The 23,796-nt window shown below is 41.3% G+C and overlaps 1 long non-coding RNA gene across 3 annotated transcripts; it reads left to right on the top strand.

Moving 5' to 3' along the window:
• Nucleotides 1–3,291: 3,291 nt before the first annotated feature.
• Nucleotides 3,292–23,326, top strand: LOC149310988 (uncharacterized). 3 transcript variants are annotated; one of them, XR_016281595.1, is made up of 5 exons: nt 3,292–3,346; nt 9,817–9,928; nt 12,229–12,342; nt 19,952–20,098; nt 21,497–23,326. It is a non-coding gene; the product is annotated as an uncharacterized LOC149310988 (long non-coding RNA). The 3 variants fall into 3 exon arrangements; XR_016281596.1 differs by having other exon boundaries at nt 3,304–3,346; nt 9,845–9,928; XR_016281597.1 differs by lacking the exons at nt 9,817–9,928; nt 12,229–12,342 and having other exon boundaries at nt 3,315–3,346.
• The last annotated feature ends 470 nt before the right edge of the window (nt 23,327–23,796 follow it).

Below are 23,796 nucleotides of genomic sequence, written 5' to 3'. Positions count from 1 at the left end.
GCAATACACGTAGCATAGAACGAGTTCTTTGCTGCGTCTATCGCCTCTCCATAGTCCTCCAAAAGGGAAGCTAGGAGAGCCTTGTCGGCTAAGCGCTGGTGTCTCCGCCATTTGCGCTCTAGTCGTCGCAGAACCCGCTTTCTTGCCCGAAGATCTTCCGTATACCAGGGCTTATTTTTGGAAGCAGGCCTGAGAGGATGCTTGGGAGCGATACTGTGTATAGCCCTGGAGAGATCAATGTCCCAGGTGTTTGTCAGGGCATCAACAGAATTGCCGTCACATCCAACCATATACCCCTCTAGGGCTTCTTGGAACCTTATGGGTTCCATCAGCCTTCGAGGGTGGACCATTCTAATAGGTCCACCACCCCCGGGGGGGGGGAGTTGGGTAGATACCTTGATCTTCGCCTCTACCAGGAAATGGTCCATCCATGACAAGGTGGAGATATTAGTAACCTCCGCCCACGGACTTTCCATGTCCGTACAGAAAACCATATCGAGTGTATTACCAGCAGAATGCGTTGGCCCCGTGACTAATTGAGACAGGCCCATGGCATCCATGGTATCCATGAACTCCAAGAGCCGCACCTGTTGGACTTTGGCTGGTCGCGAAGGGGACATTGAGGTCCCCCAGGACAAGAAGCCTGGGGGACTCCAATATCAGCTCCGAGACCAGCTGTGTCAGCTCGGCCAGGGAGTCTGTTAGCGCACGGGGTGGCCGATAAACCAACAGAATCCCCAGACTGTCTCTAGCCTTCAGGGCCACTGCTTTAGGGCATTTAAGAACAAGAGACTACTATATATTGTAAGAATATATTCCCACAAAGGAATCTAAGAATATATTCCCATAAAGGATGCTTATACAAAATTATATAGATACACACAATTATAGTGCTATATTATACCTTAACCGTTATGGAAACATCTTAAGGAATACTGGGATTTTGTGTTCAGGGAAGAGGATGTAGAATTCTTAGAGAGCTCTAGTCAATCTCCAGATTGCAGACCTCAGGATTCCATAGAATTTTGCTGTGGCTGCCAAAGCAAAATCATATACTATAATTGTGTAGTGAGCCAGTGCACTGTGGTGATTTGAGCATTGGACTATGCCTCTGGCGACTCTTTCAGCCTCAGAGGAAGGCAAACCTTCTCTTGACAAATCTTATGAAGAAAACCCCGTGATAAGTTCGCCTAATCACCATAGGTTAGAAACTACTTTGAGGCACACAACAATAATATTTTTAACATGTTGTGAAGTGCCAAAGCGCCCCAGGTTTCCTCATCACTGCTGTAGTAGATCCAGGATTTGCAATGTCAACTTGCCACAACTTTTTGATTAATGAGGATGACTATATCATATCATCTACCACCTCCCTCAGAATTTTGGCTTTGGTTCACATAGAGGGAGGGTGGGGTGGATTATTTCCAAGAAACCATATCTATTTTTTCTGAGATATTCCTGTTGTTATGCAAAGGATTTCTGGTGCCCTTTCTCTTGAGTGGGCAAATAAGACCCACTAGATTTATAAAGGAACTACTCCTGATGGAAATGAAAATTTCTCTAACTTGTTTGTTGATACAGTTCAAAACACTGCCTGACTTTTTGGACCATCCTTAGGAACCTGACTCTGGGGATTGTCATGATGAACCCATGCATTTCACCACTGCTCCTTAGAACCCTATGCACCCAGAGTTTGGGAAAAGCTGAGGAACATTCCTGGAAGAAAACCCCCTCAGATAATGTTAGATATTGAAACATTATCTGCATGAAATTGAAATTATTGCTAAGCATTTGTTAGTCATTTGAGTACTGGAGCTGTTTATAATCTTCTTTGGTTTTTTCCTTTCCTTCTGTTTCATATGGTCAATGAATAAAAGAAAATCTCACCACCACCCCGCCCATGCCAATGAAGTGATTTAGACAATTGTGTCAATTGTCAATTGTGCTTAATTACTGAAACTATATAAAATGCCTGCATAAGAAAATACCTCCCCAAGCAAATAAAATGATTTAAACAGTTGTGTCAGTTGTTTAATGACTGAAACAATGTATAATGCCTGCAAATGAAAACTTTACTGATTAACAAATTGAGAAAAAGCTTATCAGTCTGATAATACATTTCTGCAGCACTCCCATGCAAAAGTGCAAGGGTTTCTCATTTACTTGAACCTCTTCGTTTAGTTATGCCATCGTCTAGCTTCTGTGGATGAAATGAATTCTTATAACCTTCTATGCAGCCTCCAGGCTCTTCTTCAGGACTGCTTTTTTTAAAAAAAACAAAAAACTCTATTTCCTTATTGAGCCATTGCTGTAAGGAGTAGGATTCCCAATGTTATTAGACTACAGTTCTATATCTTCCCTTATTAGCATATACAGTGGACCCTTGTTATACTCCAGGGTTTGGTTCCAAGATCCCCCATGTATAACAAAATCCGTGTATGCTCAAGTCTCATTAAATATAATGACATAGCAAAATGGTGTCCCTTATAAATAATGGAAAATCCACGTTTGATATTTGAAATTTATACTTTTTTGGAACATTTTCAAACCGTGTATGCTTGAATCCGTGTATAAAAAATCCATGTATAAGAAGGGCTGACTGTACTGGTTAGAGCTGATGGGATCTGCAGTTCAAAAACAGAGAGATACAAGTTGTCCATTCCATCTATGGAGTCTTCACCTTCTAGGATTACTGTTGAGATACATGAGGTGAGACGAGGTGTTTTGGGGGCCTATCATTTCTAGCATCTTGTCTTATACACTAACTTGCAATTTCTCTCACAGAAATGATATCCCACTTCTAAAATCAGTCTGACAACAGCTCCCCTGCTTCCTATGCAATGAGAAATCTAGAGACAACACTACAAAATTTATCATCCTTGAGAGAGAGTACTAGAAACTAATGATATCTTTCTAATATATGTTTTATTTTCTAATGCACAGGCAGAATGTAGTGGATGATGCACTCCTTCAGCAGATAGCATAGGTGCTAACCGTGCTTCAGGTTCCTCGAAGCAAGGATGTAGCGGGGGGGGGGTCGGAACCCCCCCTATCAGGCCCTGGGGGCGTTCAAGCTCCTTCCTCCCCCCTCCCCTCCATTAAAACCACAGGGAGGGAACAGAGGAAAGACAAAACAAAAGCTTCTTTTCCCTCTGCTCCGTAGCTTTAATGGAGGGGGGAGGGAGGAGGAAGAGAGGGAGGGGGAGAGAGAGAGAGAGAGAGAGAGAGAGAGAGAGTCCCTATGACTCCTTTCGCTTTCGTTTCCTTCAGAGTCCGGCTTCCACTCCTCCTCCTCCTCCCCCCCCCCCTTCCTCCCTCAGGGAGAACTGAAGAAAAGAAGGAAAAGGTGACTTCTAACTTTTAGCTGTTATATCCATGTACAATATAGTATAATAATAATAATAATATCCCTTACCCAAAATGCTGAGGATTAGATGTATTTTGGATTTTGGAGTTTTTCAGATTTTGGTATATTTATATACAGTATGTCTAATGGGATATACTGGGAGATGGGATCCATGTATGTCTCATATGCATCTCATAGACATAGACTGAAGGTAATTTAATGCACAATATTTTTAAAATAATGTTGTGCTTCTGCATACTGAGCTTCAGCAAAACCCTGAGACCACTATGCCTTGTATAATTCAATAATTCAGTAATTGATCTAAACCTTCAGGATTTCCAAGTTTCCTTGAGTTGGGGGTCAGACCAGATGCTCTCAGGGTCAGTTTGGGGCTTTTGGAAGTCCAGAGAAAGGAGACTCAGACTCTACTCTGGACATTTCTCCTGAGAATAGACTCATGTTTTCAAAAACAGTCATTTCTGGATTTTTGCAACAACAAAAAAGAGGAGGGTCTGTGATGCAAAAAGGCAAGAGGCTTCCTTCCAGCCTTGTTTTTTCTCTTTTTTAAAAGACAAATAGAATAAAATACAGTTAGCTGGCCCTTTTTCAGCATGTCAATGGGGATGCTTTGATGGAGAGTTCCTGCATGGCAGAATGGGGTTGGACTGGATCAGGGCCCTTCGTGGGGTCTCTTCTAACTCTATGTTTTTATGATTAATTAATTAATATATGGAATCAATCTAAGATGATGAATCGTGGCTGTGGAGTCCTATGGTCCTGCTCCAGGCAATGCTAGACTGCAGGCCCCATCATCCAGCAGCACCACAGACTGATGGGAACTGCAGTTTAATAAGGCTGCACACTGCAGAAATAATCCAGTTCGACACTGCTTTAATGCTATGGAAAATCCTGCGATTTGTAGTATGTTGTGCCACCAGAGCTCTCTGACAAAGAAGGCTAAATGTCTCACAAAACTACAATACCCAGATACTGTTGTTGTTGTTATTTTCTTATATCCCGCCTTTCTCCCAATATACAGACTCAAGGTGGTGATTTTCCATAGCATTAATCTATAGTATATCTTTCTACAATGTAGATGGACACCTCCATTACATAATTTGTTGAGGATGCTTTGACTGGGAGTTCCTGCATGGCAGAATGGGGTTGGACTGGATGGCCCTTCTAGGGGTCTCTTCTAACTCTATGATTCCATAATTCTGTAGCACTCTGAGCCTACTGTGATTTTAATAGTTTTTAAATGTATAAAGGTATATAGTCTTATAATGTAAGCCATGCACCGATGGACTATTGCACTATAATTTTTTATTGATTGATTTTATACCCTGCCTTTCTCCCAAAATAGGATTCTCTTAAAGGGGTTTGTTTAATATAAAAAGAAAGGAACATATAATGGCTTGGAATTAAAAATTATGGTAGATAGATAGATAGATAGATAGATAGATAGATAGATAGATAGATAGATAGATAGGTCTTGGAATTAAAAGGTGTGTGTGTGTGTGTCTCAAAATTAAAAATCCCTCTTGGAAGTGGGAATGAAATGTATGGATGCAGCCTGGGATCGTAGCTCAGCTCAGATGTTGGAATACAGTGTCTCAAAGCATGAGCAGAGTGTCTCTCAGCATGAACAGAGTGGCTGCCGCTCATTGCTTGAGCAGCTGCACTTTGCTTTATCGAGCTGAATTTATCTGATGTAAGCACCTTCAGAGGAAGGACTCAGTTTGCATCTGCACTGAAAAAATAATCCAGTTTGATGCCACTTTAACTGCCCTTGGCTCCATGTTGTGAAATGCTGGGATTTGTAGTTTGTTGTGGCACCTGACAGATGACTCAACTACAGTTCCCAAGATTCCATTGCACGAAGCCATAACGGAAGTTAAAGTGGTGCCATCAAGGTGTCGAGGGTAAACGCTCGACCCTCTTTTTGTGTCTGGGGGGGGGGCTCTTAGCCTCTCAAAATGGTGGCACTTAGTCTTGACCCCCCCCCTTCCCAAAATCCTGGCTACGTCCTTGCTCGAAGAAAGTCCTTATATCACAAGGTGAGTCATCCTCTATCAGGTTCCTCCAGAATTTGGAAATGTTACTTTTTGGAGTGCAATTTCAATAATCCTCCAAACAGCATGGCTATGATAGCTATTTCAAACTCTGCAGTCATAGGAATGAAAATCTCTCTTCTGCAGTATTTGAATACAAACCACAAGCTACTTTGAATTGTCTCTCCTCCAAATAAACATATGATAGGTGTCAGATAGCAACAGCTATGGCTAACATGGGCCATTAAAGTTATTTTATCAACTCTCTGACCCCATTAAGCAAACCCTAAGCAGAACCATAGTGACAGATCTATTCACAGTAAGACAGATTTAAAACAGCCACAGTTTTATTGAGACAGCTCAGCTGCTTTCTCAAAAGCTTTTATGCTTTGAATAATGTTTTCAGTGTTGTGCCCTCCAGGCTTAATTAAACTACATACTTGCAAAAGGGTCATGCTGGAAAGGAACTAGAGACTGACAGTTGAAGATAAATGTGCAAAAGGCAGAAAGAAACTGGTTTTTTTGTTTAGCATTACTTCTGTCCAACACTTTTTATTTAATATGTATATAATTTGATGCAATACATTGCATCTCTATAGAAATAAAACAGCAAATGCATCTGGGTTGGAGTGAGCAGAAAAAGATGTTCAGCAGTACTGTTGCTGCCTTTGGTATTTGCATTCTCCCTTGGCTTCAAATTTATGGTGTCAGCAGTGGCTATAAAGCTGCCCAGAAGGCTCCACTGCACTGTGAGTATAATTATCCCATGATGCCAAAGCAACCAACACCTTTATTCTAGGAGACCACTTCAGGAAAACTAAAGAAGAGTACAGTTTCCTGGCTCCTGCCATTTCTAGGTAAGGCCCTGGCCAAGTGAAAGGGGGATCAGTATGGATAATCTAAGGTCACTGCTTTTCACCAGAACCTGGAAATACTACTGATTTTGCACTAGAACTCCCAGAATTCCCTAGTCCAGTGCTACTCAAAGTGGACTTCCCTGTACCAGTGTTGATTCCTAAGCCATTGGCTGCTGGGACCTGGGTGAGTTTCTGGTGGGAGGGAACAATTGTAGCCAATTGGAAAAATATAATGCTCTCCCCTGTCATATCAGAAAAATAATTACTAATCCCTCGCATCAGATAGCCTAACAAGCACTGCCCTTGCTGATGTAAGCACGAGTCAGGCTGGCTAGGGGTTTCTGGAACCTGGTTTCAAAAAATTGCTTTTCCAAATCATGTTCCCAGTTGATCCATTTGATAGATAAAATAATTCCATCTGTTCATAAACAAATCATTGTTGGGTCCAACTATATACACTTAATACATGTTTTTGGTTTTAATTACCTAATCATATAAATAGCAAAAGCTGTATCTCTTTCTGAAGAAGGATTCTAAGACAGGTCAATCCACAAGCACCAAAAGGTATTTTCCCCACTTTTAGAACTGTGTTGTATATTTAACATGTATAATGTTTAATTTAGCAAAAGTTGTCCATGGACTTCAGAATTCATATTTTAGGATTTCCTTATCCCTGCTGCCCTGACTGACTTGCAACCCCTTCTGTGGTATTAAAGTTGCTGAGGTAATGACAGCCAGAAGGATTGTTATATATTTGGCTTGTCTCAGAGACTTTTATCATAGACGATGTCCTGATCAACTTTAAGAGTCTCTGTGAAAGTGAACTCTGACCAAGAATATTTTTCCCCTAATGCAAAATATTGTTTTGTTGAGATGACTGGGTTTTAGCTTTTGATGAACGCTTCTCTGATCCTGTTAAACTGAAATTACAAACTGCTTGTGTCTCTGTTTGCTCAGTAGCAGGTAGCAATCCTGGAAATATGGCTTCATAAAGAATGATTCTAGAGTGCATAGCTTCTTAAATGCAAACATACTTTGTTTGCTAAGATGAAGCCTTGTAACTAACATAACAATTAAGAATAACCTGCAGGGCTAAAAGATAAGAGGACAGAGACCATAGCTCAATAGAATATAAAAGGAGCCAGGTCCAATCTGTGGTATCTTCAGTTGTAAAACTTTCAGAGAACAGGGGATCGGATAACCTTTGACTATGGGCCTTTACAGACCAACCTGAAAGGCCAGCCTGGGGGCAGAGTTGGGGTACAGTGTCCTAACAACACATGCCCAACTCCACCCCCAGGCGCACTGATGCAGCTCGCCGCTCCAAATGGCATGTGGCATCATGGTGCACCTCTGGCACTGCATCCAAATGACACAGTGCTGAAGTGGTGCCATATATCTGCACCACTGTGGCTATGACACCCTTTCAAGGGCTTTTTGCAGCTACTTTTTGTGCCCTCAAAAGGATGAATCAGAGCCATGGTGTGAGGTTGCTGCATCCCCAGTCCAGTCTGAAAAGGGGCAGCTGTAGGCTGCCCCTTTTGGGCAATCTGTAGAGCCCCTAAGATTTCAAAAAGTCAGCACTGATGGACAAATAGTCTGACCTGACACAAATAATCTTGCAATGTTCTAAGGCTATGTTTTTCTTAAGTCGTGTCTGCACAGGCTGGATATTCCAGGAGCAGACCAGAGTATTCTGGCCCTGATGTCCCCCTCTTACCTGGGCATCCATGATGTGACACGGGTGGCTGTTCACATGTACATCCTGATTTGCTGCCTGGCATGATAAATCACTTGCTCTGAGGTCAGAATGAGGTACCCAGACATATGATCAAGGTTGAGCACCTCATTCTGACCTCAGAGAAAGTGATTTGTAGTGGCCACACCAGGTGGCACAGAAGGATGTGTTGTAAACAGCCACATGGTGTCGCAACAGAGGCAGAAAGATTTGAAGCAAAAGCAGAGTTATACCTGTGTGTAAATGTACAAACACTCCCTCTATTCCCTCTTTCCTGCTTCTGTTTTCCTCCTAATTCTGTTATAGTAGGTCTCAACAGTTGTAGGGAGTCCAAGAGCTACATCTATTCAATTTCTTGGATTATGTTGAATTTGAAAGCCAAAACTGCTAACAATATAAAAGTCAGGAGCAGTTACAATGAGAACCAGCATGCTGTAGTGGTTAGAGCATTGAACTACAACTCTGGATATCAAGGTTGAAATCCCGTTACCATGGAAACCTACTGGGTGACATTGGGAAAGTCACACTCTCTCAGCTTCAAAGGAAGGCAAAGGCAAACTCTCTGGGAACAAATCACATGATAGACCACCCTTAGCCAGAAATGACTTGAAAGCACACAACAAAAACAAAAACAGAATGAAAATTCAGAATGAAATTATTAAAACAAATAATGGCACTGGCTAGATGGGCCCTATGGGCCGCTGTCGTGACGTGCGAGGGATGGCGCTTTCAGACGCCCCTCACACGTGACAAGGGCGTCAAAATGGTGGTGCCCTGTACATAAGAGCACCACCATTTTGACATGACGGACGCCCAGCGTCTGCATGTCTCGGCTCCCTTGTGATGTTGCAAGTGTGCCATTGGCGCCTTGTGTCATCACAACTGTGCTGCAGAAAGAACCCACTTTTTGTGGGTTCTTTTTGCTGCACAAGGGAGCCACGCGGTTTGTCCGCTGCAGCTCCCTCGCACAGCAAACCAGGGCGGCGGGAGACTGCCCTTTTGGGTGGTCTGTATCCCACTAATAATTGCTATGTTATACAAACTTATGGGAGTTTGGGGTCCAATTAGGTTATAAAGATTTGATCACCTCCATAGATAATCAATGGGATTCATTTTGACTAGACCTTGCCCAACACCCGACTCAGATCCCTCCTTAATTATTAGCTGTTTCCTTGATTATGCCAAACATACCCACATAAAATATGAGGAGCTCCTTTGAAAACACTATGACTTCTGAGCAGAATTCAAGTACTGTGGATTTCGATGCAAAAAGCAAGCTTTGTCCTTAAATTACTATCACTAAAAGTAATTGGACTCAAAGTTCTGACCTTTGTCTGAATCATGTCTCCTGTCCTTTATTAACAAAGTGGAACAAAAGATACCACCTTAAGCATACTGAACAAAAGAAATCAAATGGAAGCTAGATAAGTCAGACAGCTAAGCCTTAGAAATATGCCCTTAGCTAAGGTGTATAAATTTCTTTTCCTGCAGAAAAGAATGACAGTCCCAAATGTGCTCAGAATTCAAGCTTGGCATAGCTTGCTTAGGCTATCATTTCCAAGAATGAAGCATGGCTATATTCCAAAACTTCCAATGCTTTGTTGAAGCCCTCTTTAGAAGCCATATATGGTTGGATCCTATTGCCTCTGGTCACATGGGCTGGAATTTACAAGTATTTATCCCAAATAACTTGTTGGTCATTTAGATTCCATAAGATTCCTTCTAGTGGCTGAATCCTTAGATTTCCACCCCAATTGAAAGGAGACCATGATGGGAAGGGAAGAAAAAGAGGTGATTTTTGTTTATTTCTCTTCAACCTTACAGTCAATGTGGCCTCTGTAAATCTTTCCAGGAAGAATGGGCAGAACTGCACAAGATGTAATGCAGAAAGCTATAGAAGAAAGGGACATAGCATATACCCTGAACTAGAGGGAAGGTGAGCAGACCAACTAACCTGGCCACTGTGTGAAGTCGAAGGCTTTCATGGCCAGTATTCATAGTTTTTTGTGGATTTTTCAGGCTATGTGGCCATGTTCTAACCTGGCCACCATGTGCTCTTTTTTTTCTGTGAGCCTCATTCCTGCCATTAAGTAAACATCTCCACTTTTTCCTGTCTTCCTCCACTAAAGCAAGCCCCATCATTCTTAATTGTGGTATCTCTTGTAGCCCTCTTTAATAGACTCTTTCTTCAGCCAACCTTTGGTACTGATGGCAACAATTGGAAAGCAAATAACTGTGGGGTGAAAATCCAAGGCATCAGACCAAGTTTTGAGATTAATGTCACCATCTAAACATCATTTAGATCCATGCTTCAGATGTGGGAAATTGGCAATTTTTTTCCTAACATGTCAGGGACTAGTATCATGTTGCTACAAGCATTTCTTTCTTTCTTTAAAACTTTCTGCAAACCAACAGCTTCTGAGTTGTCTTCAAGGGCAGCCCCACATATAGCACATTCCAGAAGGTTTTCAAATCTGTTACAGATAGATTTTCTTTGGCCAGGAAAGGCTACAACTAGCAGACCAGTCAAAATTGGTTCCTAGCACCTTAGCCCCTAGCACTTCAAACCACAGGTTCCACTTGGGCCTCCAATGATAAGATCTAAGGATGCAAGTTCTATGTCCCAAGGTATGCACATGCTCCCTAAGGGGAAGTGTAACTCTATTCAAGACAGGCTGCTTGCCCAGTCTTCAGATCTGATAGAGGCCCTCCATAGACAACCTGGCACTTGAGGATCCAATTTGCACATGTTTACAACTCAAAAATAGTGTGGTGGTAGTGGATGAGAAGAGAAATTGCATAGAAGGGACACTATTCTCTGCACTTCTGTAGCTATTTTCTCCTTCTTATACACAGGGATGGGCAACTGCAGCAAGTTCTGGGTCAATTTTCTGCTATTGAACCCTTTGTGGATTGAACAGATTGCTAACTTCACCCCACTAAAAATCTTTTTTCTTATTTGAAAAAAAAAAACAGTTGTTTGTAATATCATAGCTGGGACTACAATCTATTTAAAGGGTGCATTGCTTTTCCTAGAGGCTTTCAAGGTAAATAATTTTCCTTCTGTTGTGGGAGGGAGCAGAAAATGGGCAGTTTAGGAAATATGGAGGAATCAAGGACCCCCAAAATTAGCCTGGAGGGTTGCACACAAAACCCCCAGGCCACACTTTATTCTCCTTTGTTTTAGTCCCATGCATCCATTCCTGCAACACACTAAAAATCAGACAGTTGTTGTCTGGACCAGCTTGTTGTTTTAAGTAGATACCCTGCTTTCAACAATATGTGCCCACCAGAATGTTTGCTCTATATTTTGTGTTTATGATTGGCCCATCAATTTCACTTGGGACCAAGAGCTTGGGAGACAGCTGCATGCAGCACTAAAGATTTTGATCAAAGGAAGTAGCTGAGGGACTGAAGGTGCTGGTCGTAGTGATGGCAAACAGGGAGTCAGGCAACCAGTTCTTTTCTTTCTCTGAAAAGATCTTCCCCAAATTTTCACCCAGGGAAACCAGCCTTGACATCAAAGAATTATGTCTCTCTATGTAATTTCAGATTTTTTCACAAATGAGATGAGTCACTTGGATAGAAACAACATTATTGCCAAATTCCCTCAGGGTGGCTGCACAGGTAAAACTGCCACCAGGTCCTTTCCAGCCTGGTACATGGCTCTCAGATCAGAGCCCTCTTAGGTGAAGGACAGCCTATCGTCCTTTTCCAGGTTCCTGGTTTTTCCCCATAGCATGAAAGAGCTGCCAGACCCTTGAGGGGCAAGTTCCTGGGTTAAATAAAACTGCCCTAAGAGATCATCCAAAACATTTATTTTGTATCTGAGAGTGTAATGATAAATCAATTAAAGGGTCCTTCCTATTTTATCCCATTGGCATTGTGTTCATCTATCTGTCTGTGAGCTACAGTTGGGGGGGGGGGGGGGACACCAGAAGTAACAGGCCACTGTCTCCCATTAGGCAGAGTAAAGCAGCTTCTCAGTAGGCAGTTGCAACTATGTACTCAAGGCAAGAGTTTTGTGCTAGACTGCCTGACTGCAACCCCCACCTCCAAAACTAGCCTGCTAACAGGCTTCCATGTCAGTGGAAATCTCTGATAATAGATATTTATATGATAATATGGATAATAGATGCTATTTGATTTTTAAGAAATTATGTTTTAAGAGGCAATTTATGTGTTGTCCCAATACCACAACTATAGTAAATGTTCTTTTATTTATTTTATTATTAGCCCCTGAAGAAGGCCAATTTGTGGAAAGGCTGAAATGCATTGGGCCTGTTACGATAATAAAGTTTGTGGACTATCAACAGCATGTGGGACCTCATTTCCTTGAACTCTTCTACTGTGAATACTTATTTTCCACTTTTTTGTTCTGTTCCATGTCAGTGGAGCAGCCAATCCATTCTGAGTGTTAGTCCACATTGCACAGAAGTTATGCAAAATGCTGAATCTATTGTGGTGAGAGGTTGGCCTCCTTTTAGTGAGTTATGGTAGCCTATGTCATTCTTATGACATTGTAACCCATTTTTGTTGTCGTTGTGGCAGCAGTTGGCATTCTGTTCTAACTGCACAATGATCAAAAGCTCCCTTCCAAAAAGCCCACATTTTCACTGATGCAGACCTGCCCCTGAATAGCCATTTTCCATGTTGCTAGAAACTGGCAGAGCAGCAGATACACATTTAGCTATTTTCCTCTGACTGGAGGCACAGCAGCAATGCCACTTGAGGGAGCTCCTGGGGAGGTCCCTCAAGATGCCTGTCACAATGCCTCAAGCTAAAGAAGAATAGCTAGACTTGGGTCTAACCACTCTCCACTGACACAGAAATGGCTCTTTGTGGTGGTGGTGGCGGGGGGGGGGATTCACAGTGAAAATGTGGATTTGAGAGGTTGCAATGACAGACATATAGTTGTGTGCATCTCCCAATGTAGGTTCTCATCCATTAGGTTTAGTACGTTGATAGTCTTATCATCCCTGAATTTGTCTAATCTTCTCTTAATGTCATCTAAACTGGCACTCATCATCACTATCCCTTGGGGCAATAAATTGCAATTTGTCTCTGTTCTGTATAAAGAAGCTCTTCTCTCTTATGTCTTGGGTCTCCCACTGTTCAGCTTCACTCTAGTATTATAGGATAAATCATGGGGAGTGGGGGTTCCCTTTCCATTTTCTGACACATCCCCTTTACCTGTTGTTGTTTTCCTTCCTCCTGAACTGAAAGGAGAAAAAATCTCAAACTTTGTAACCTTTCTCTAGAGGGGAGTTGCTCCAGCCCCTTGATCATTTTGGTTGCCCTTTTCAGCAAGCAAAGAACCAAAGGATAAATCTCACTTGTTCCTCAGAGGCATGGCTTGTATTTCAATCATGTGAAAAATAATTGCAGCTAACTGCAAGGTGCTATTGGACAGAAGTGCAGTTATGCCACATGTACCAAACTATGCCCATTTTAATTCTTAATTAATCCAGAATTTAAGGACATAAGAATTGTCTTTTTTTCTGCTGTCCCAGAAACTAGGACACAAAGCAATGGATTCAAATTACAGGAAAAGAGATTTCACCTAAACATTAGGAAGAACTTCCTGACAGTAAGAGCTGTTTGACAGTGGAACACACTTCCTCGGAGAGTGATGGAGTCTCCTTCTTTGGAGGTTTTTAAACAGAGGCTGGATGGTCATCTGTTGGGAGTGCTTTGATTGTGTATTCCTGCATGGCAGGGGATTAGACTGGATGACCCTAATGGACTCTTCCAACTCTATATTTCTATCATTGATCTTAATCAGTTTAAGGTCCATCTACTCTATTTTGTTTCCAACAACAAACAGCCAGTTTTCTTTTGGCATTTATAAACCAGATATAGAAGTTAGGTGGCATTTAATTTCTGAAGGTATCATTTATTTATTTATTTGTATATGTAAGGATTTTTTGACAGTTAGCAGTGGTTTCATACTCCAAATCACTAGCATGAGACAGAATCCCCAGGAGAAATGTAAGCACAGATAGACATACAGAGAGAGAGAGAGAGACAGGCAGGCAGGCAGGTAGACACACACACACACACACACACACATACACACACACACACATAAAGATATATAGGCTGAGAGTAATAATCTTCTTAGTTAAGTATTCTAAAGTAAATAATATCCCCCTCCCCCCGCATTATGAACTTCCAAGCAGTTACCACTGCCAGTGACAGCAGGTCTGTTTTCTTGTAATTGGGACACAGCAGACTGAAGTTAATACATGAACAATTTATGTGGAAGTCATTCACTTTCCCAGCAATGTTTAACACTGTGCATTTAACATTCAGTGTTTAAATTCTGTTTTGTCTATGCTGGTTTAATCTAATCTCTTTTTTTGATAAAATTACCAGCTTGTTAGATGAAGGGAATGCTGTGGATATAGTATATCTTGATTTTAGTAAGGCTTTTGACAGGGTTCCCCATGACATTCTTGCAAACAAGCTAGTGAAATGTGGGCTAGACATGGATTTATAACTGGTTGGCTGGCCGAAACCAAAGGGTGCTCAACAATGGCTCCTTTTCATCCTGGAGAGAAGTGACCAGTGGGGTCCCACAGGGCTCTGTCCTGGGCCCAGTGCTATTCAACATCTTTATCAATGACTTGGATGACAGAATTGTTGGGGCATACTTATCAAATTTGCAAATGACACCAAATTAGGAGGAGTAGCTAATACTCCAGAGGACAGGATCAAGATTCAAAATGACCTGAATAGACTAGAAAGCTGGGCCAAAGCTAACAAAATGAAATTCAACACAGAGAAATGTAAGGTCCTGCACTAAGGGCAGAGAAATGAAATGCACAGATATAGGATGGGGGAGACCTGGCTGAATGAGACGACATGTGAAAGGGATCTTGGAGTCCAAGTAGACTACAAGTTGAACATGAGTCAACAGTGCGATGCGGCAGCTAACAAGTCCAGTGCGATTTTAGGCTGCATTAATAGAAGCATAGTGTCTAGATCAAGGGAAGTAATAGTTCCACTCTATTCTGCTCTATTCAGGCCCCACCTGGAATATTGTGTCCAGTTCTGGGCACCACAATTTAAAAAGGATGTTGAAAAACTGGAGCAAGTCCAAAGGAGGGCAACTAAAATGGTGAAGGGTCTAGAAACCATGCCCTGTGAGGAACGACTTAGAGAGCTGGGGATGTTTAGCCTGGAGAAGAGAAGGTTAAGATGTGATATGATAGCACTGTTTAAATACTAGAAGGGATGTCATATTGAGGAGGGACCAAGCTTGTTTTCTGCTGCTTCAGAGATTAGGACTCGGAGCAATGGATGCAAGCTCCAGGAAAAGAGATTCCATTGTTCAACAGTTGAACAAACTCCCTCGGAGTGTAGTGGAGTCTCCTTCCTTAGAGATCTTTAAACAGAGGCTGGATGGCCATCTGTCGGGGATGCTTTGATTGAGATTTCCTGCATGGCAGGGGGTTGGACTGGATGGCCCTTGTGGTCTCTTCCAACTCTATGATTCTATGCAGTTTACCAAGAATGCACCCAGAAACTGGGAAACAGTCCAAAATCATTTTGAAGTAAGCTGTGTTGCTGGCTTGGTACAGCAACAAGTCCTTCTTGTACCTGTCTCCCAACATGCACAATTTCTGTAAAAGAGCTTTTGAGCTTCAGAGTATTCATTGTGATGGAAGGCAAATCAACCAAAACCAACAATTTGTCAAGGGATTGTGGAGTCCAATAAAGACTTGCTCTTATGCCAAACAACCTTTTCCAGGGTGCATATTTCACAACAATTTGAAAGGGAAATTGACTGCTTGACAACACTCTCCCCTGCCAAAGAAATGTAGTATCCTTGGTACTCTTTCATTTTGTTGTTTCCTTTCAGACAGGACCACCATTTTCTAAAGGTGATGTTCTTCCAGCCCCTGCACCAGAAAATGAATAAGAAGAATAAAGCATATGGTACATCACTGTTAATATTGCTGTTGCAGTCCACAGCCTCACTTAGTGATTGGAAGCATTGCAGTGGATGTGAAGACGCTGCTGCATTGATCAAGACCATTAGTGACACAAAGTAGAAGCTTCTTCAGAGTTTGCCAAGCAAAAACAAACAAATTATACAAGTAGGAAGCTTATGACTGTTTGATTAGGCAAAAAAGTGCAAATAAAAAAAAACACTTCCATGTTCTGAATGAGTCCAGTTCCTTTGTTTTTGTTAGTTGCAGGCAGAGGAGAGGATCTACACAAATCACTGAAGCCTCACACTCTGCCTACTTGTAGTTCTCTCCTGCCAGGAAAAAAAAATCATAGATACACACATGAACATGCTCCTACTTCACCAGCTATGACACTCATACTAGTAAACTTACCTTTGTAGCAATAACTACTGGAACAGGCTATAAGGAATTTGGGGAAAGCTCTTAAATAGAATAATAGAATCGTAGAGTTGGAAGAGACCACAAGGGCCATCCAGTCCAACCCCCTGCCATACAGGAACCCTCCATCAAAGCATCCCCAACAAATGGCCATCCAGCCTCTGTTTAAAGACCTCCAAGGAAGGAGACTCCAATCATGAATGACAAACCTCCAAAACCCTTCCTTCCATTTGACCAACTGCAGTGCCCATGAGAACCTGTACGTACAATGATCCAACCTAGTCTTGTGTTTCTGGAGACCTAATCCAGTCCATGAAAGGTATCATAAATGCTTTACCTCTTCCCCAAACCCTACCCCCCTCCTCCAAATCCTACCTCCTGGAACTTAAGCTGAAGAATGTCCTGTGAACATCTCAACCAGAGGATCCATGAATGAGTCCTGCTGTTATTTCCATTGATCCTAATAAGAGTGCATGTTGCTTACCCCATTGGAGGGCACACAGCATGTGGAGGAATCTGCCTGAAATAAATCTTCCATGCACCTCTCCTTTTAGGAAGGTGAATGGTATACTGAGGGCAATTCTCCTGTTATCTCTGACCAGTTATCAGAGGGGTTTCTTTTATTCAATGTTCGATTTCCTAATAGGAAGTACAAGTGGTGCATGAAGTGGCTTAGCCAGAGCTTGGAGGAGCTATTCTTTCAAGCACTGGATGAGTGCCTTCATGTGCTGCTCACATCCCAATACCCCCAGCATATATCTGACTTACTATCTGTTATGCTCATGCTTGCTGGATTTGGTTTTCTGACTAGTCCACATTTCATCAAAGCTGACAAGCTTCTGTGCAGCTTTGTATGGTGCAAAAGATAAGCTTCTTAAGGCAACATAACACACACATAAGGCTGGGATGGGATTGTGTAGGTTCTCATAGACACTACAGCTTGCCAACAGTTTGTACACTTGTCTTACAAACAACACTTCCCATGGCTAGTGCCCATCTAGTGTGTGGCGGGGGGGGTTTACATTTGCTTATCAACAACACAATGCAATTTGAGTTCTAGAAAATGGTGACAGTTCTGAAATAAATAAATTTATCTAAATGAAATTTAGGATCACAGACTGAGTGTGTGTATGTGAGAGAACAACAGTTGCATCTGAAAAGTTCCAAGAGGCAGTACAATGAAAGCAAGTTTTACATCCAAGACAAGAACGGTCAGCAGTAGCCTAAAACTTATCACTTGAGCAAACTCAAAAGACAAAATCCAGTATTAATAAACTCTAAAGCATGTCTCAACTGAGATTAGGAAATACATGAATGGAGGAGTAGTCTGCTTATTGTTTGTCTTATTGATGGACACGATGTCATCAAGACATAGGCCTGGGCCTTTCCTGAAAACATTCTAGTAATCAAACAATTAGAAAGAAAAGTCACAGTTGTTGTTTCAAAAGACACTTCCTGCTGCCTGCAACTCAGCATGTGTAATCCAAAGAGGTAATACTAGCCCAAAGCATGCTATTGATTGGTTCTTGAAGAGTTATATACACAAAGAACCTACCATAGAAATACACAGTAAAAGCAATGTTTCAGACCAAAGTACTTTGTCACACTGTAGGCACATCTATGCTTAAGTCCGTCCAACAGTTCACCTACCTGGGGAGCATCATCTCCCCAAATGCCAAGATTGATAAAGAGATTGATCACAGACTGGCAAAGGCATATAGTGCATTCGGAAGGCTTCACAAAAGAGTCTGGAGTAACAAACACTTGAGGCGAAGCACAAAAATCAGTGTGTATAGAGCCATTGTACTGTCTATTCTTCTTTATGGGCCTGAAACCTGGGTCACCTATCGCCAACACCTATGACTCCTTGAACGCTTTCATCAGCGCTGTTTATGCACAATTCTAAATATACACTGGACTGACTATGTGACAAATGTTGCTGTCCTTGAGCAAGCAGGGATCACCAGCATTGAGGCCATGCTATTGAGGACGCAGCTGCACTGGGCAGGACAAGTTTCTAGGATGAAAGACCATCATCTCCCAAAAATAGTATTCTACGGTGAACTCGCCATGGGTCAGCGTAAGAAGGGCGCTCCAAAGAAGAGATACAAGGACTCCCTGAAACAACATCTCAGGCTTGGCCAAATTGATCACCATCAATGGTCCGCCCTGGCCTCGCATCAGGAGGCATGGAGACCCACTATCCACGATGCTGCAGCCTTTTTCGAAAGCTCACGCTGAACGAGTCTCGAAGAGAAACGAAAACGCAGAAAGAACCGCAATCCGGAAACATCACCCAAGGAGACTTTCTGCTGTGCTTTCTGCAACCGGACTTGTTTATCTCGGATTGGCCTTTTTAGTCATCAACACGCTTGTACAAAGTGCGGGATGAGTCCTTCCTGAATCTTTGTTCGCGAAGCAAAGCCAGAGAGACTTTGTCACAAATATCATTTTAGGGTGACCTGTAGCTTTTGGTGAACAACATTTCTTCTCACAGTTAATGTACACAAGGAACTGTGTCAGAAGCAATCTGCAGCTCACCCTTGACTTTGCTCTACATTTTATTTACCTGGTGCCAAAAACAGGGTTTCTAGAGAGATGACAATGCCAGTCTGTTGAAGCAAAACCAGAAAATCAACTTGCTGCACCTTACAGATAGGCAAGTTTTATTTGGCATAAGCTTTTTGTCTTACCCATAAAGGAAACTAGCTATTTGTAAAAAGAAGAGCTATAAGTACCTTAACTTCAGAAGAAAGGCAGGTAGCCTACTCCTCCATGGCATTTTCCTAGTTTAAATCTCACACAGAGAAATATTTGCCATATCCTCCATCCCTGCATGCCACAACCCCAATCTGATGGCTGCATTTAATTTCATGGATTCATTTTCATGGATCTTCTTTGCTACATTTAGTTTAACTTTCTTTGCCTCCATGATCCTATTTTCCCAATCCAAGAAGGCAGAAAAGGCAGACTAACTTTTAAAATGTTGTTTTTAAAAAAATCCAATTAATCAGCTTCTAGTGTTGTGCATGCTTTCCTACTTTTCTGTGTATGCCTCTCTGCTTGTGTCAATGTCCCTCTATTTATTCAGATAGATAGATAGATAGATAGATAGATAGATAGATAGATAGATAGATAGGCATTCCTCACAAGCAGCAACTTATAAAGAAAGATAATGTGGGTAGTCTCCCATGTGACCATGTCTCATGTCTCCTTCCATTGCTCAGAATATCAGACCATAGATCCCCTTCCCCACAACCATTCCCTTCTCTTTTTGTGTCATGTCTTCTTAGATTCTAAGCCTGAGGGCAGGGAACCGTCTAATTAAAAGATTGTATGTACAGTGCTGTGTAAATTTACAGCACTATATAAATAAAGCTTAATAATAATAATAATAATAATAATAATAATAAATAACCATACTTGGTAATGAGTAACATGCAAAAATGGTTTTACAATTACACCAAATAGTGAATTACATTTCATCACATTGCTAATGCAGTAACTAGTTGCTGGACGAACTCATTGTACATAATGTTGTACCTAACATTACTTTCAGGCTTTGAGCATTGTCATTACACATATACCATTTGTTTCAATAGTGTCTCCTCAAGAGAATTTCCTAGAACTCTCAGGTGTGTTTGGTGAGAACAAGAGAGAGGACCTTCTCAGTGGCTGCTCCCATGCTTTGGAAGTCTCACCATAGAGACACCAGGATGGTGCCATCCCTACTATCCTTCCAATGCCAGGTAAAGACATTTTTGTGTAGTCAGACCTTTTAAGCTGATAAGGGCTGGGTTATTAATGCTATGCTATATACGTTTTAACGGTTTGCATTTTTATCATGTTATATTTTAATTTATAACTGTTTTAACTCTTAAAATTTTTTAATTGGTTTTTAAATTTTATATTTATATATTGTAATATTGTTGTACTGTTTTTAAATTGTATTATTTGATACTTGTTGTTCACTGCTTTGAGTTCCTATATTAGGAGAAAGGCAGGATATAAGAAGATGATGATGATGATGATGATGATGATGATGATGATGATGATGATGCAGATTATACTGAATTTGCATACCCTTCCTTGTCACTAGAGTTTTCGTATCTGAATAGCAATCCTTCCCATGCCATGGACTGCTTGCCCCCATTCATAGTATGCAATGACCATCATTTGTTATGTGGAAAGGTTGGAGAATTAAGTGTTAATATAATGCAGCCTACATACTATAGACTACAAATGATAATGAATAAAGTACAAAAGTGCCACATGTGCACTGGTGCTGCATCACTCAGGTGTGGTTTATGACATTGTGTGAGTAATTCTTCATATCCTAAACCAAACATAACCCAAACTTCGCATTTGCATGCTTACATCTCCTCTTAAATGTATCATCCTTCTCTCTCACTTTCTTAATTTTTTTGTTTTTTTCCCCTTCTTCCAATATTAACATCTATATTTTAAGCTCCAAAAAATGAGGAACTATCCCCTCATCTAATCCTGAAATGATGTCCATTGACCCATTAAAAAAAAGTGGTATTAATAATTTAACAGATACATTAACACACTTTTGAATTAGGTGGGCTGTTAGATTGGGTGGGAGAGACGCATCTTGATATTGACTTTTTTTTTCCAGTCAGGGATTCTTTGGAAAGCCTGAGCTTTTCGGAAGATTTTTCCACATCTTACAAAGGCTCAGTCTGGAAAGTTCTTTGTCCACACTATTTGGCCCATTTTTTCACAGTTTCTCATTCTTGTATTTCTAAAGAAGACAGAAGGAAAGCAGTCAAGATACCAGGGAGTCCTGGTGGCATAGTGGTTAAATGCCTGGACTGCCGCCACTCACTCACAAACCACAAGGTTGTGAGTTCAATCCCAGATGGGGCTCAGGGTCGACTCAGCCTAGCATCCTTCTGAGATTGCTAAAATGGGTACTCAGCTTGTTGGGAGCAATTAGATTACAGTTGTAAACCACTTAGAGCCTGCTTAGTGCAGTATGAAGTGGTATAAAAATGAAGCTACTAGATACGAGGCTGAAGCTCTATGGCAATGATTTTTAAGCTGGGGGTGTCATTGACCCCTTTCACAATCTGGTGAAAGCTAATTTGATGTCTAAAAAAGATTTATTTTTTTTTCTTTTACAGAACAAAAGGAAACTGAAGACGAAAAATCATCTTTTTCATTTAGTTCATACATCGCAAAGCCCACCTGGACCACAGATGAAACATGTATCTGCTCTCAACCTATTATGGTGCACACAACTGATGAGTTGCCAGAAGGAGAATATCTTGCCTTTCCCTCCTCAGATCAGTCCCTCCAGTCTGCAAAAGTGCTGCACAGAGGCAATGAGGCAAGCTGTGGTTTAATGTGGGAGAAGGGATCCTTGAAAATTAGGATGGAAGCCTCTTGCCTCTAGAAGTCAATCCCTAGGCTCAGCCTTTCTTGCTCTCTTCAATAAAGGCTTCTGCACATACTTAGGCCCTCTATTGCTGACGGGAATGATAGGGACCAGTGTTTGTTTGTTTGTTTCCTTTAAGTAAGTGCTTGAGATTTAGTAAAAACTGAAACATCCCTGAGTTCAAATTGGCAATCAGAGAACAGACTAGAAGTAGCACTTTAGCTGTACTAGAGGCAAACCATTATGAGTCAAGGCAAAATTCAGTGGGCAGAATAATCTTAATTAATAATGGACAAGAGACTGTGAAATTCTCCAGTTCTTTTTTTAAAAAACATCACTGTTCCTTGTGTACATTCCAGTGCACACAATTACTTGTGCCATGCGTTTCAGCAGAAGAGGAATTCTATGCCTTTTGCAAATAAGGATGCTCCAATGGCACACAGGAACCACAGTACGCTCACATTTTGCCTACCAAACCTACAGTTCTAAACATGCACACTTTTCGGGTGCTTTAGTAATTGTCTGTTTCCATTCTATACTCACAAGCTGAATGGAACAAATCTATTTCAGTGCTGTGGCAGTGACGATGGGGAAAAAACATGCTATCAAATGCGAAAGATCCATAATACACAATATATGATATGACGTGCACATGATAATGCATCTACATAATCCTTGCATGATGTTTGTGAACTTTATATTTTGAGAATTTTGAATATTACAACTGGTATAATTGATCTTTGGTTTAAGAAATAGAAGCTTTAAAATGTTATTAAGAGAATGTAGAAATCTCAAGGTAGTGGGATAGCTTGATCCCATTGAGGCATGAACTGTGGACATCTGGAGTATCTGAATCATAGAATCATGGAGTTGGAAGAGTCCACAAGGATCATTCAGTTCGATCCCCTAACATGCAGGAATACACAGTCAAAGCACTCCCGACAGATGGCCAGAGTCTGTTTAAAAACCTTCAAAGGAAGAGACTATACTGCACTCTGGGGCAATATATTCTGTTGTCTATCAGGAAGTTCTTCCTAATGTTTGGATGGAATCTCTTTTCCTGGACTTTGAATCCTGTGACCTAGTCTCTAGAGCAACAGAAAACAAGTTTGTTCCATTCTCAATATGACATCCTTTAAAATATTTAAACAAGACTATCATGTCACCTCTTAACCTTTTCTTCTCCAAGCTAAGCATATCCCGCTCCCTAAGCTGCCTCTATAGGGCATGGTTTCCAGACCCTTCACCATTTTGGTTACCTTCCTTTAGACATGCTTCAGCTTCAGTTGTGGTGCCCAGAAATGGACACAATTCTAGGTGATGTTTGACAAAAGCAGAATAAAATGGTATTATTACTTCTCTCAGTCTAGACACTACACCCCTATTGATGCAGCCCAGGATCATATTGACTTTTTTAGCTGCTGCATCACACTGTTGACTCATGCTGTTTGTGGTTTAACTGTGGTATACTAAGACTCCCAAATCCCTTTCACATGTAGTGTTCTCAAACCAGGTGTTAACAGCTTATATCTGAGCCTTTCATTTATTTTTTTCTGCTTAAGTGTAGTACCTTACATTTTTCCCTCTTGAAATTCATTTTGTTACTTTTGGACTAACTCTCTAGTCTGTTAAGAGAGTTTTGAATTCTAGGTTATAAACTATGCTTCCTAATTTAATGTCATCTGATTTGGTCTCAATCCAAATGAGAGTCCCAGTAAGGATGCTGCTGTATGCCTTCTAGTTATTTATGACATATGGAAGACTAAGGGCTGCCTTTGCCTTCCTCTGAAGCTGAGACAGTGTGACTTGTTCAAGATCAGCCAGTGGGTTTTAAGTGTTGACTTATCAAGCTCTCATTGATCTTGTATGTTAACTCTAGTGGGATCCAATAGTTGGATTTAGGTCAATATCTCCTGCAGGGATTAGTGGTACAACAGCTGCACCATATCAAAAACTGGAAGTCATATTTCTAGACTGACTGTTCCCACCCCACCCCAACCCCTGTGTATCATTCAAATGATGGGTGACTGTTCCTGCCTCTTCTCC

Source organism: Sceloporus occidentalis, unplaced genomic scaffold (genome assembly GCF_023333645.1).
Source record: "Sceloporus occidentalis isolate IW3139 unplaced genomic scaffold, rSceOcc1.0.p SCAF_6, whole genome shotgun sequence".
NCBI classification, from domain to species: Eukaryota; Metazoa; Chordata; class Lepidosauria; order Squamata; family Phrynosomatidae; genus Sceloporus; species Sceloporus occidentalis.
The sequence above is the reverse complement of the archived record's forward strand: the minus strand, read 5'-3'. Positions and strand labels throughout refer to the sequence as shown.